Source organism: Salmo trutta, chromosome 2, assembly GCF_901001165.1.
Source record: "Salmo trutta chromosome 2, fSalTru1.1, whole genome shotgun sequence".
NCBI classification, from domain to species: Eukaryota; Metazoa; Chordata; class Actinopteri; order Salmoniformes; family Salmonidae; genus Salmo; species Salmo trutta.
Genome location: NC_042958.1, coordinates 12,527,625 through 12,538,870, shown reverse-complemented (window position 1 = coordinate 12,538,870; position 11,246 = coordinate 12,527,625).

Here is an 11,246-nt window from a genome sequence, read left to right as displayed (position 1 = left end):
ATGACAACAAATCATTTGACAATTGCAACCTTATCAATATGGAGAATGTTGCTAGTTTAAGCAAGCTAGCTAACTTTATTTTTTAGCTATCTAGCTACAATCTTTTTTTTAGGACTTCAAAGGCAGGTGAACACATTCATGTCGGACTTCCCACTTCCCCATTTCCCACGAGCAGATGAAGTCACCCTTATCTTTAAGCATGACATTCATTAGCTTCCACTGAGAAAATAAATCACAGTGATTAGTTAGGACTTGCATGAAAGTGGTGTCGATTTTAACACTTTTTCATATAATCTTAATAGGCCTACACCACAACTTCTCAGATTAATGAAATGTGTAGTCTAGGTTTACCCATCCCTCCTTCTGAAGAGGTACCTTTCTGCAAGCTTTCTCCCCAACCCTTAGCTAGGACACCTGATTCTACTGCTCATTAGAACCTTGATTAGCGTTAACGAGGTGTGTAATGATGGGGTTGAAGCAAAAGCTTACTTACCCAGTAGCTCTCCAGCAGGATCCAGAAGAAAAACAAACTCCGCCTTCTCTGATGACAAACTCCATCGCTGGGATGAAGTACTGCAGGGACAAGTCTTCGTGCAGCAGAATCAAATGAATGATCCTTTTGTGGACAATGTCTGGTGGGGATAATAAAATGCTCATCAGTGATCTGCAATCATGGAATTTACATTGGATCTTTCTTATGACACTAGTCCAACCATACAATGTCACACAACTCCAATTTATGTCCACATCACAGCTCATAATATAGTGATGCATCACAGAAGACGAGGTCACCGTAACTCACTGGTACAGTAAAGGCTCGCTGTCTGTCATCAGATGGTATAATCCAGTCTTCCCCAACTCCGGTCCTACAGAAATATGTGACATGCAGGCCTTTTTGCGGCAAATCAGTTATTTTAGGGCTGGGCTGGAAAAAAAGCCTTCAACACCTCTTGTGGGTCTCTGGGACCAGAGCTGATTGATTGGTCAACATGGTTAATTAATAGTAGTGGAGAAACCAGACGGTTCGACAGAGAGAGAGCAGGCTGGTGGACAAGATTAATCCTGTGAGGTCCTAAAGTGACATAAGAGCAGAAGTCAATCAATGAAGTGTTATGGTAAATAGAGGTTATTGAGGAATAGATAGGCCTATTGATTGTAACAGGCAGCAGGATCCAAGCCATGGAAGAGGACGCAGCATGGCAAGGGCCTACTAAGATTGTATAATATAACCTATTTAAAATCAAGGCAAAGCAAAAGTCTGTCCCTATATTATTTTAAGCCTTCTGTTTCTAAGATGTTAATTTTTAATTTGACTCATCACACAGCACTGTAGCCCATGATAGTGATAATGCCAGAGACGCTAGAAACCAGTGTTCTCAGAAATGACACGGTCGTGGTGCGCTCCCGAGTGGCTGATAATGGTAAAATAATGGAGTCTGATACATCGTATACGTCAGTCGGCTTCATTATCTGTTTCGTTCAACAGCTCAAATACGGCATCTTCTTATTTATATATCTCGGGAAAACTAGTAAAAAAGTTGGGAATTCATTGTGATAGTTCACGAAGTCTGTTCTGCTATTATATTCAACGTGTGCCTTATGATGTCTCGGCTGTCTATGATAGGGGCCTATTTCTAATGCACTGCCAAGTTCTCCAAATAATAGATCACAAATATTTCCCAAAAATATTGTATCAATTTCTGCTAGCAATAATTGTACTAAATGCAATGGTGGAACAAATATGTAGTTTCCATACTGGTTTTTACAATTTCACCAACAATGACTAAAAACGAACTATATGCGTCCCATGTCCATTTACAAATAAGCATGGCAAAGCATTGGACTCTCGACGGGTCAGATTGCAGTGGGTTCATACGATTGGTTGTCAGTGAGGAGTGCTTGATAGTGACCCCAATCCGCTCTCTACACAATTTGATTTGGTCTTTTGGAAAATAGAAGTAACGGGTTTCACGTAACTTGCATAGACGCATATGTATATTATCACACACCTTGTAATACTAATAGTTGTAACTTCAGAAAAGCAATATATACTCAAATATTTGCCTGCATTAAATCTAACAAAAACTAACTGGACCCAGAACCATATCTATAGGTCAAGCCGTCAACTTATCCCCACTAACAACGAAACAAAATTTGTATTTCGCCAATTTACTTTACTAGCCAATGCAAACGCTTGTATTTTTTCAGCTCATGAATATTTAACTTAATTCCCAGCGTGCAACACGGCTGTATGCTTGTGTTTGCAAACGCATTCCTAACATGCAGTTAACCATAAATTACGTAAGAGCGTAAAAATAAAACGTGAAAATATCTAATTCTACACACGATGTGCTAAATATACAGTCCCTAACCATTATCCAAAACGTCGACGCCGTAGAACGGTATAAATACCACACGATGACACCCTTTCCCCGGCTGGTCCGAACGCAGTGGGAATTACACTTGATTGGTTCAGTCAGTTACAAAAATCCTTGTTTCTTCTCTGCCCCCTCCCACTGTAGACATTGACTAGCCTTTTGCTTGGGCAAAAATTATTGTTACGTTACCACTATAAAAACACATTAAATAGCTTATGAATCTTTTGCCTTCTGCAATCTCTTCTTTGTGTATGTCTAAGGTGCTTTGGTCTGTCCAGCACCAACTGTGCGTACTATTTAAAAAGGATGTCTTTGCTATTACAAGATAACATGCATTTGACAGACTGGTAGCTCATCTTTTACAAGGGTAATTTTATCTTTCTAAAGTGGCCTTATCCCCCAATCTCCCTCTATTACCATATGCAATGAATTGAACCAATGTTTCACTATATTTAACACAACAAGTGATCAACAATACATACATAAGACAAAAGTTATTGTCAAATGAAAACAACGTACTGTGTGTACAAAGGCGAAGCGTGTACAGTGAGTGCCTTGTGAATGTATTCATAACCCTTGGATTGTCACATTTTATTATTACAAAGTGGGATTAAAATGTATTTAATTGTCAACAATCTTCATAAAATAATTTTTTATGTTAAAGTGGAAGACATTTCATATATTTTTAAGATGAATCGAAATGAAATAACTAAAATATAGTCGTTGAATAAGTAATCAGGTCCCTGAGTCAATACATGTCAGAAACATCTTTGGCAGCAATTACAGGTGTGAGCCTTTTTAGGTAAATCTCTAAGGGTGGCTTGCACCAACGTGGATTAACTCTTAAACCTGGTTAAATCAAGGTTAATCTATTAATCGTGTTGCACCAAATGTTAAACTTAGTTTTAAATTAATCATAGTTAAATTAATTCCTTCCTCTAATATAAGTTTAGTTTTCACTTTAAACCTAGATACATTTTACGCCTGTTGCTCAATAAAAAAAATGAATATACATTTAGATTGGAGATGAATTCTAAACTGCCACTTGATATGGTTTAACTGCCAAAATGGCAGCATATCTACTGCGGAGAGACCAAAACGACAGAGTTCCTCGGAGAATAATTAGAGACAGGTTAAATCCTGTTGAATTTTATGATAATGATGAGGAGATACTGTTTTCAAGGAGATACTGCTTCTCCAAGGACTCTGTAATGCAACTGAAAAGAAAGGTTGGACAAACCATTAAGCATGGGAGTGATAGGAACTTGGCTGTACCCCCACTACTTCAGCTCCTGGTGGCCCTACGGTTCTATGTAACTGGATGTTTCCAGATGGTGGATGGGGACCTTTTTGGATTCCACAAGTCAACCGTCTGCAGGATTGTAGTCAGAGTGTCCAGTGCTATTGCCAGTCTGAATAATCAATACATAAGGTTCAATCCTACAGAGGAAACAGCAGCTGGATTTTACAAGACAGCTAGATTCCCAGGTGTACTAGGGGCAATAGACTGTACACACATTCCTATTCCCAACCCTGGTGGCGAGAATGGAAAACTATTCCGTGACAATGGATTTGCCTGTCGTAGGTACCTTAGCACTCCCTTTTTAAACCGCCAGACATCTGAAAAGAGAGAATACAACACATCTCATATCCTGAAAAGATGTCTCATAGAGTTTTTGGAGTGTGGAAAAAAATATTACAGTGCCTACAGGAGGGGCTCCGCACAAAGATGGACACTACACTGACAATCATTATTGCAGTAGCAGTTCTGTATAACTTTGGCAGGAGACTGAGGAGGACCTACCTGAGGAATTTAAATTAATACAAATTAAGTAGTACAACAAAGCTCTGCTTAATTATAAACCTAGATTTACAAAACCTACATTAGCTCTAATCAAAGATTAATTTAAGCTATGTGGGTGCAACCCACCCTAAAAGCTTTATACAACTGTGTTGTGCAATATTAGTCCATTACAGAAATATAAACGAAGCATGTAAAGTGTTGGTCCCATGTTTCATGAGATAAATTAAAAGATCACAGAAATGTTCCATATGCACAAATATCTTATTTCTCAAAAATGTTGTGCACAAATGTGTTTACATCCCTGTTAGTGAGCATTTCACCTTCGCCAAGATAATCCATCCACCTGACAGATGTGGCATATCAAGAAACTGATTAAACAGCATGATCATTACAGAGGTGCACCATGTGCTGGGGACAATAAAAGGCCACTCTACAATGTGCAGTTTTATCACACAACACAATGCCACAGATATCTCAAGTTCTAAGGGAGCGTGCAATTGGCATGCTGTTGCCAGAGAATTTAATGTTAATTTATCTACCATAAACCGCCTCCAACGTCATTTTAGGCACAGTGTAACCACGCCAGCCTAGGAGCTCCACATCCGGTTTCTTCCCCTGCTGGATTGTCTGAGACCAGCCAACCAGACAGCTGATGAAACTGTGGGTTTGCACAACCAAATAATTTCTGCACAAACTGTCAGAAACCGTCATAGAGAGAACGTTACAAGATCCTGAGGCCCATTGTCGTGACATTCATCCATCACCAACACCTCACGTTTAAGCATGATAATGCACGGCCCCATGTCGCAAAGATCTGTCCACAAATCCTTGAAGCTAAAAATGTCCCAGTTCTTCCATGGCCTGCATACTCACCAGACATGTCACCCATTGAGCATGTTTGGGATGCTCTGGTTCGACGTGTACGACAGCGTGTTCCAGTTCCCACCAATATCCAGAAACTTCGCACAGCCATTGAAGAGGGGTGGGACAACATTCCACAGGCCACAATCAACAGCCTGATCAACTCTATGCGAAGGAGATGTCACACTGCAAGAGTCAAATTGTGGTCAAGTTTCAAGTTTTTATGTCACATGCACAAGTACAGTGAAATGCTTTTCTTGGAAACTCAAAGCCCAACAATTCAATGATCAATAACGTAATACTAGAAGAAAAAAAAACAAGAAAAATAAGAACACAATTTGTAAGTAAGCATACTATATAAAGGGTCAGTTCCAATACAATATTTACAATGTGCAGGGATACTGCAGTGATGGAGGTAGATATGTATAGGGGTAAGGTGACTAGGCAACAGGATGTAAGATTAACAGAGTAGCAGCAGCTTGTATGTGAGTGGGTGTGTGTGTACAGTCAGTATAAATGTATGTGCATATTATGTGTGAGTGATCAGATGATTGAGTGTGTGTGTGTGCATAGAGACAGTGCAAAAAAAAAGGGCAAAAGTTACAAGGTTAACACAGTCCATGTAGCTATTTTGTTAGCTATTTATCTATCTCATTGCTTGGGGATAGAAGCTGTTCAAGAGCCTGTTGGTGCCAGACTTGATGCACTGGTATCGCTTGCCGTGCGGAAGCAGAGAAAAAAAGTATATGGCTTGGCTGGTTGGAGTCTTTAACGATTTTCCTACCACACCACCTCATATAGATGTCCTGGATGGCAGGGAGCTCAGCCCCAGTGATGTACTGAGCTGTCCGCACCACCCTCCGTAGCGCCATGTGATCGAGGGCCATACCAGGCACTGATGAAGCCAGTCAAAATGCTCTCAATGGTACAGCTGTAGAACGTTTTGAGGATTTTTTATTTCACCTTTATTTATCCAGGTAGGCTAGTTGAGAACAAGTTCTCATTTACAACTGCGACCTGGCCAAGATAAAGCAAAGCAGTGCGACAAAAACAACACAGAGTTACACATGGGATAAACAAAAGGGATTTGAGGGCCCATGCCACTTTTTGCCAACCTTTTCAGACTTTTTGTTTTAAAGGTATCTTTGCATATCTGCATTCCCAGTCATGTGAAATACATAGATTAGGGCCTAATGGAATTATTTTAATTGACTGATTTCCTTATATGAACTGTAACTCAGTAAAATCTTTGACATTTTTGCATGTTGTGTTTATATTTTTGTTCAATGTATTTTCATAATTCTTCAAGCTCTGTCAAGGTGTTGGGGATCACGGCTAGACAATTTTCAAGTGTTGCCATGGATATTCAAGCAGATTTAAGTCAAAACTGTGACTTGGCCACTGAGGAACATTCACTGTCTTCTTGGTAAGCAACTCCAGTGTAGATTTGGCCTTGTGTTGTAGGTTTTTGTCCTGCTGAAATGTCAATTCCTCTCCCAGTGTCTGGTGTAAAGCAGACTGAAGAAAGGAATTCCTCTAGGATTTTGCCTGTGCTTAGCTCCATCCCGTTTCTTTTTATCCTGAAAAAACTTCCCAGTAATTGCCGATGTCAAGCATACCCATACCATGATGCAACCATGATAAAGCCCCGCCTTATCTCAGCTCACTGGTCACCATAGCAGCACCACCTGTAGCACACGCTCCAGCAGGTATATTTCACTGGTCACCCCCAAAGCCAATTCTTACTTTGGCCACCTTTCCTTCCAGTTCTCTGCTGCCAATGACTAGAATGAATTGCAAAAATCACTTAAGCTGAAGACTCATAACTCCCTCTCTAACTTTAAGCACCAGCTGTCAGAGCAGCTCACAAAATTACAGTTATTTTTTTATATATTTTATTTTGCTCCTTTGCACCCCAGTAACTCTACATGCACATTCACCATTCATCCATTGAACTCTGTAACTGTTTTAAAATCACCAATGGCCTCATGGTAACATCTCTGAGCAGTTTTATTCCTGTCCTGCAGCTCAGTTCAGAAGGACGTCTGTATCTTTGATGTGTCTGGGTAGGGCTGTTGCGGTCATGAAATTTTGTCAGCAGGTTATTGTCATGCAAAAGCCTGCTGGCTCACAATAATTGAACATGAATTAACATAAACACGTTTAGCATCTCCAGGCTCCAGGTATACAAGCCGCATAGAAACCTCTGACGCGCTCCTTTGGAACATCTACATTTACAAAAGTCTAATAAATCAATTGAATATACAACATCACAATAAATCCATTATTTATTTTAGGCAGGGCTAAAGAAACATGATATGAAGAACATGTATTTCAGAAGAACAGAATATGAGTTGGCCTACTGTATGTCATCTGGCTACGCGCCATACCATGAGTTTGTTCATTTAGCAGACAATATAGTGTATCTTTATGAGTGTCCCATCTGCTCCTGCAACGCCCTCTACTGCTCATCCTGTGTCTCCTTGACCTGCCGCCACTCCCCCAGTACGCTCTCCCTCTCTCTCTCTGTGTGTATGTGTGTGTGTGTGTGTGATTGTGTGGGCAGAGACAGGTGTGCTGGAGTCAGAGCAGATCCCCACCAGCTGCAACCTGTTCCATAATCAAGACCTCTACAAATACTCAGCCCTGCCACTTCCACACTGCCAGATTGTAATCTCTGCTCAGTCAGTCTACGTGTCTAGCCGTTTGTTACGATTAGATCCTGTGATCCTTGCCTGATGCTGTTTTCCTCTACACTACAGTTCCGCCCACTCTGACTCCGGTTCCTGTCTCCAGTTCCACGTCTCGTCATCCTGCTTCTCTGTCCTTTATTCCCCACTCTACTACTCTCTTGGATTTCCCTCCGGACCTGCTTACCCTGTCCCAACCCCTCTCGCTCCAGCCTCAGCCTCCACACCTGGTTTCCTGCAACCCACCCGAGCTTCCCCTGACCTGCACTCCATCTCTCCCCTGTGTTTCAATAAATACAATGTTTACTAAATCCCAGTCTCTTCGTCTGAGTCTGCTCTTGGGTTCCCTTGTTCCACTTTGAGTAACAATGAGTCCCGTGCCATTATTTTATAGTAAGAAGAATACAATTGAACTTAGCTAAATAAAATAAATGGACATTTTTCCCATTCCGGAGCGAGAGTGCGCTCATATGAAGTGGCTATGTTGAGCTTAAAAGTGATCATTCGAAAAATAGGTCCTATAAACTAGATTGAGTTATTTGGCAACTTTAATTGTGAATGATACAAACCGTTGAAGGCATTAGAAATAAGAAAAAACCTAACTTGACCAAAGGTAAGTGGACACCTGCTCGTCAAACATCTCGTTCCAAAATCATGTGCATTAATATGGCGTTGGTCCCCCCCTTTGCTGCGATTACAGCCTCCACTCTTCTGGGAAGGCTTTCCACTAGATGTTGGGACATTGTTGCAGGGACTTCCATTCAGCTACAAGAGCATTAGTGAGGTCAGGCACTGATGTTGGGCGATTAGGTCTGGCTCGCAGTCAGCGTTCCAATTCATCCCAAAGGTGATCGATGGGGTTGAGGTAAGGGCTCTATGCAGGCCAGTCAATTTCTTCCACACAAATCTCAACAAACCATTTCTGTATGGACCTCGCTTTGTGCACAGGGGCATTGTCATGCTGAAACTGGAAAGGGCTTTCCCCAAACTGTTGCCACAAAGTTGGAAACACAGAATTGTCTAGAATGTCATTGTATGCTGTAGCATTAAGATTTCCCTTCACTGGAATTAAGGGGCCTAGACCGAACCATGAAAAACAGCCCCAGACCTTTATTCCTCCTCCACCAAACTTTACTGTTGGCACTATGCATTGGGGCAGGTAGAGTTCTCCTGGCATCCGCCAAACCCAGATTTGTCTGTCGGACTGCCAGATGGTGAAGAGTGATTCATCACTCCAGAGAACGCGTTTCCACTGCTCCACAGTCCAATGGCGGTGAGCTTTACACCACTCCAGCCGACGCTTGGCACTGCACATGGTGATCTTATGCTTGTGTGGCTGCTCGGCCATGGAAATCTATTTCATGAAGCTCCCGATGAACAGTTTTTGTGCTGACATTGCTTCCAAAGGCAGTTTGGAACTTGGTAGTGAGTGTTGCAACCGAGGACAGATGATTTTTACGCAGTACGCGCTTCAGAGCTTGGCGGTCCCGTTCTGTGAGCTTATGTGGCCTACCACTTTGCAGCTGAGCTGTTGTTGCTCCTAGACATTTCCACTACACAATAACAGCACTTACAGTTGACCGGGGCAGCTCTAGTGGGGCTGAAATTTTATGAACTGACTAGTTGGAAAGGTGGCATCCTATGACAGTACCATGTTGAAAGTCACTGAGCTCTTCAGTAAGGCCATTCTACTGGCAATGTTTGTCTACGGAGATTGCATGGCGGTGTGCTTGATTTTATATACCTGTCAGCAACGGGTGTGGCTGAAATAGCCAAATCCACTCATTTGAAGAGGTGTCCAAATACGTTTGTATATATAGTGTATATGGCCTGCATGATGCGACTATAGGCTATTGACGATTTGAGAAAGTCACCCAAAAAATGCTTGTGCTCTTAGTTTTAAATTGGATATTCGGTTTTTCTCTGATCAATAGAAAAACAAAAGGTATATTCTGAATCAGCTGAGGATGGTGAACAATCCACACTTTTTTTAATTTAAAAACAAATTGAAGATTGAAAAAAAATTGAAATTCACACAAAAAAAAGTGTGAATTGTTTTCCATCCTCCTCTGATTCAGAATATACATGCTTGTTGTACAACCGACTAGGTATCCCCCTTACCCTGTTTTGCTATTGAAGAGAGAAATCCGAATATCCAATTTAAAACGAACTTTACCTCGGTGCCGAACCGAACCATATTTTTGGGGGTGGATTATCTGTTTAACTATCTAGCTAGCTACACAAAGCCAACCACATACATGAGCAACATTACAAATGACTTACGTGTGAAATGATTAAGGCAACCAACATCATTCATTTTTGCTCGGAACCTCATCTTCAATGTTATTCTAACTGTCATAAATATTTAGTTGCGACGTTCAATTTGGCCCGCCAAACCAATGGTTCGTCTTCGTTATACGTCCCCTGAGAAACAAGTATATTGCCTTTTTGTTCTGCTTTCATTTGGCTGCACTGACATTCTCAGTAAATCCTCAAGATAGCGCTCGGGTTGTTATTCTTCCAGAAAGGAATCCATGAGTCAAGTAAAGTATCTGCATGAAAAGGAATATATAAATTGCATTCAATTTGATACCGTTCAGAGTACTTTTTTGGATATTCCAAATATGGATTTTATTTTGCACGCATTTCTTTGAATTGCAGCATTTGACAGGTTAAAATGTTTGGATAATAATGTAGAAAATGGCCTAGATTGAATACAATTTAGTTAGGCCTAAAATCACAAACAGCATCACCAACTTATATTTGTATCAATCCTACTTGTGGCTTGCCCACTTTTCCTCTGTCATGTTTTAGGTAGGTGATAACACTTTATAATAACTTTCATGAAAAATCTAGGCATATTTATAGCCTAGAGTAGGCTTACACAATAGGCCTATTAATAAACAAGTATTTCATTCTTTGTTACAATTTATGGACATGTATAGGAATATTAACCATTCAAAAATATTGCATAAGAATGAATAGTCCAACATAAAATGTAATAATCTATAACACATTTATAACATTTTACAATGGCTTATTCTTGAAAGCTATTTAAAAATTGTAACAAATAGTTATTGGTTATTTAGATTGTTTAATACAAAATCTGTAAAGTAGACAGCTAAACTAATAGTCTAGTAGACATGTTAAGGACCAGTGCAAAAAAACGTGATTTTCCTGTATTATATATATATATTTCCACACTATGAGGTTGAAATAATACTGAGACATTTAGAAAATTATGATAATGCCCTTTTAGCGTAAGAGCTGTTTGAAAAGACCACCTGAAATTTCTGCCTGTTTGGGTGGGATGGAGTATTGGCCTGCCTGGTGACATCACCTGGTAGTAGATTAGTTAAGAGAACAATAAGAGAGTTCCAAACCTCTCTGCCAATAACAGCAAGTTTTCAGTCTTCCCCTCCCTACTCCCTGACTAGCACGATTCTTGCTTGAGAAATTGCTCTTTGCTAAGATGCTATTTTTGGTTCTTTTGACAATTTTAATAGAAAACAA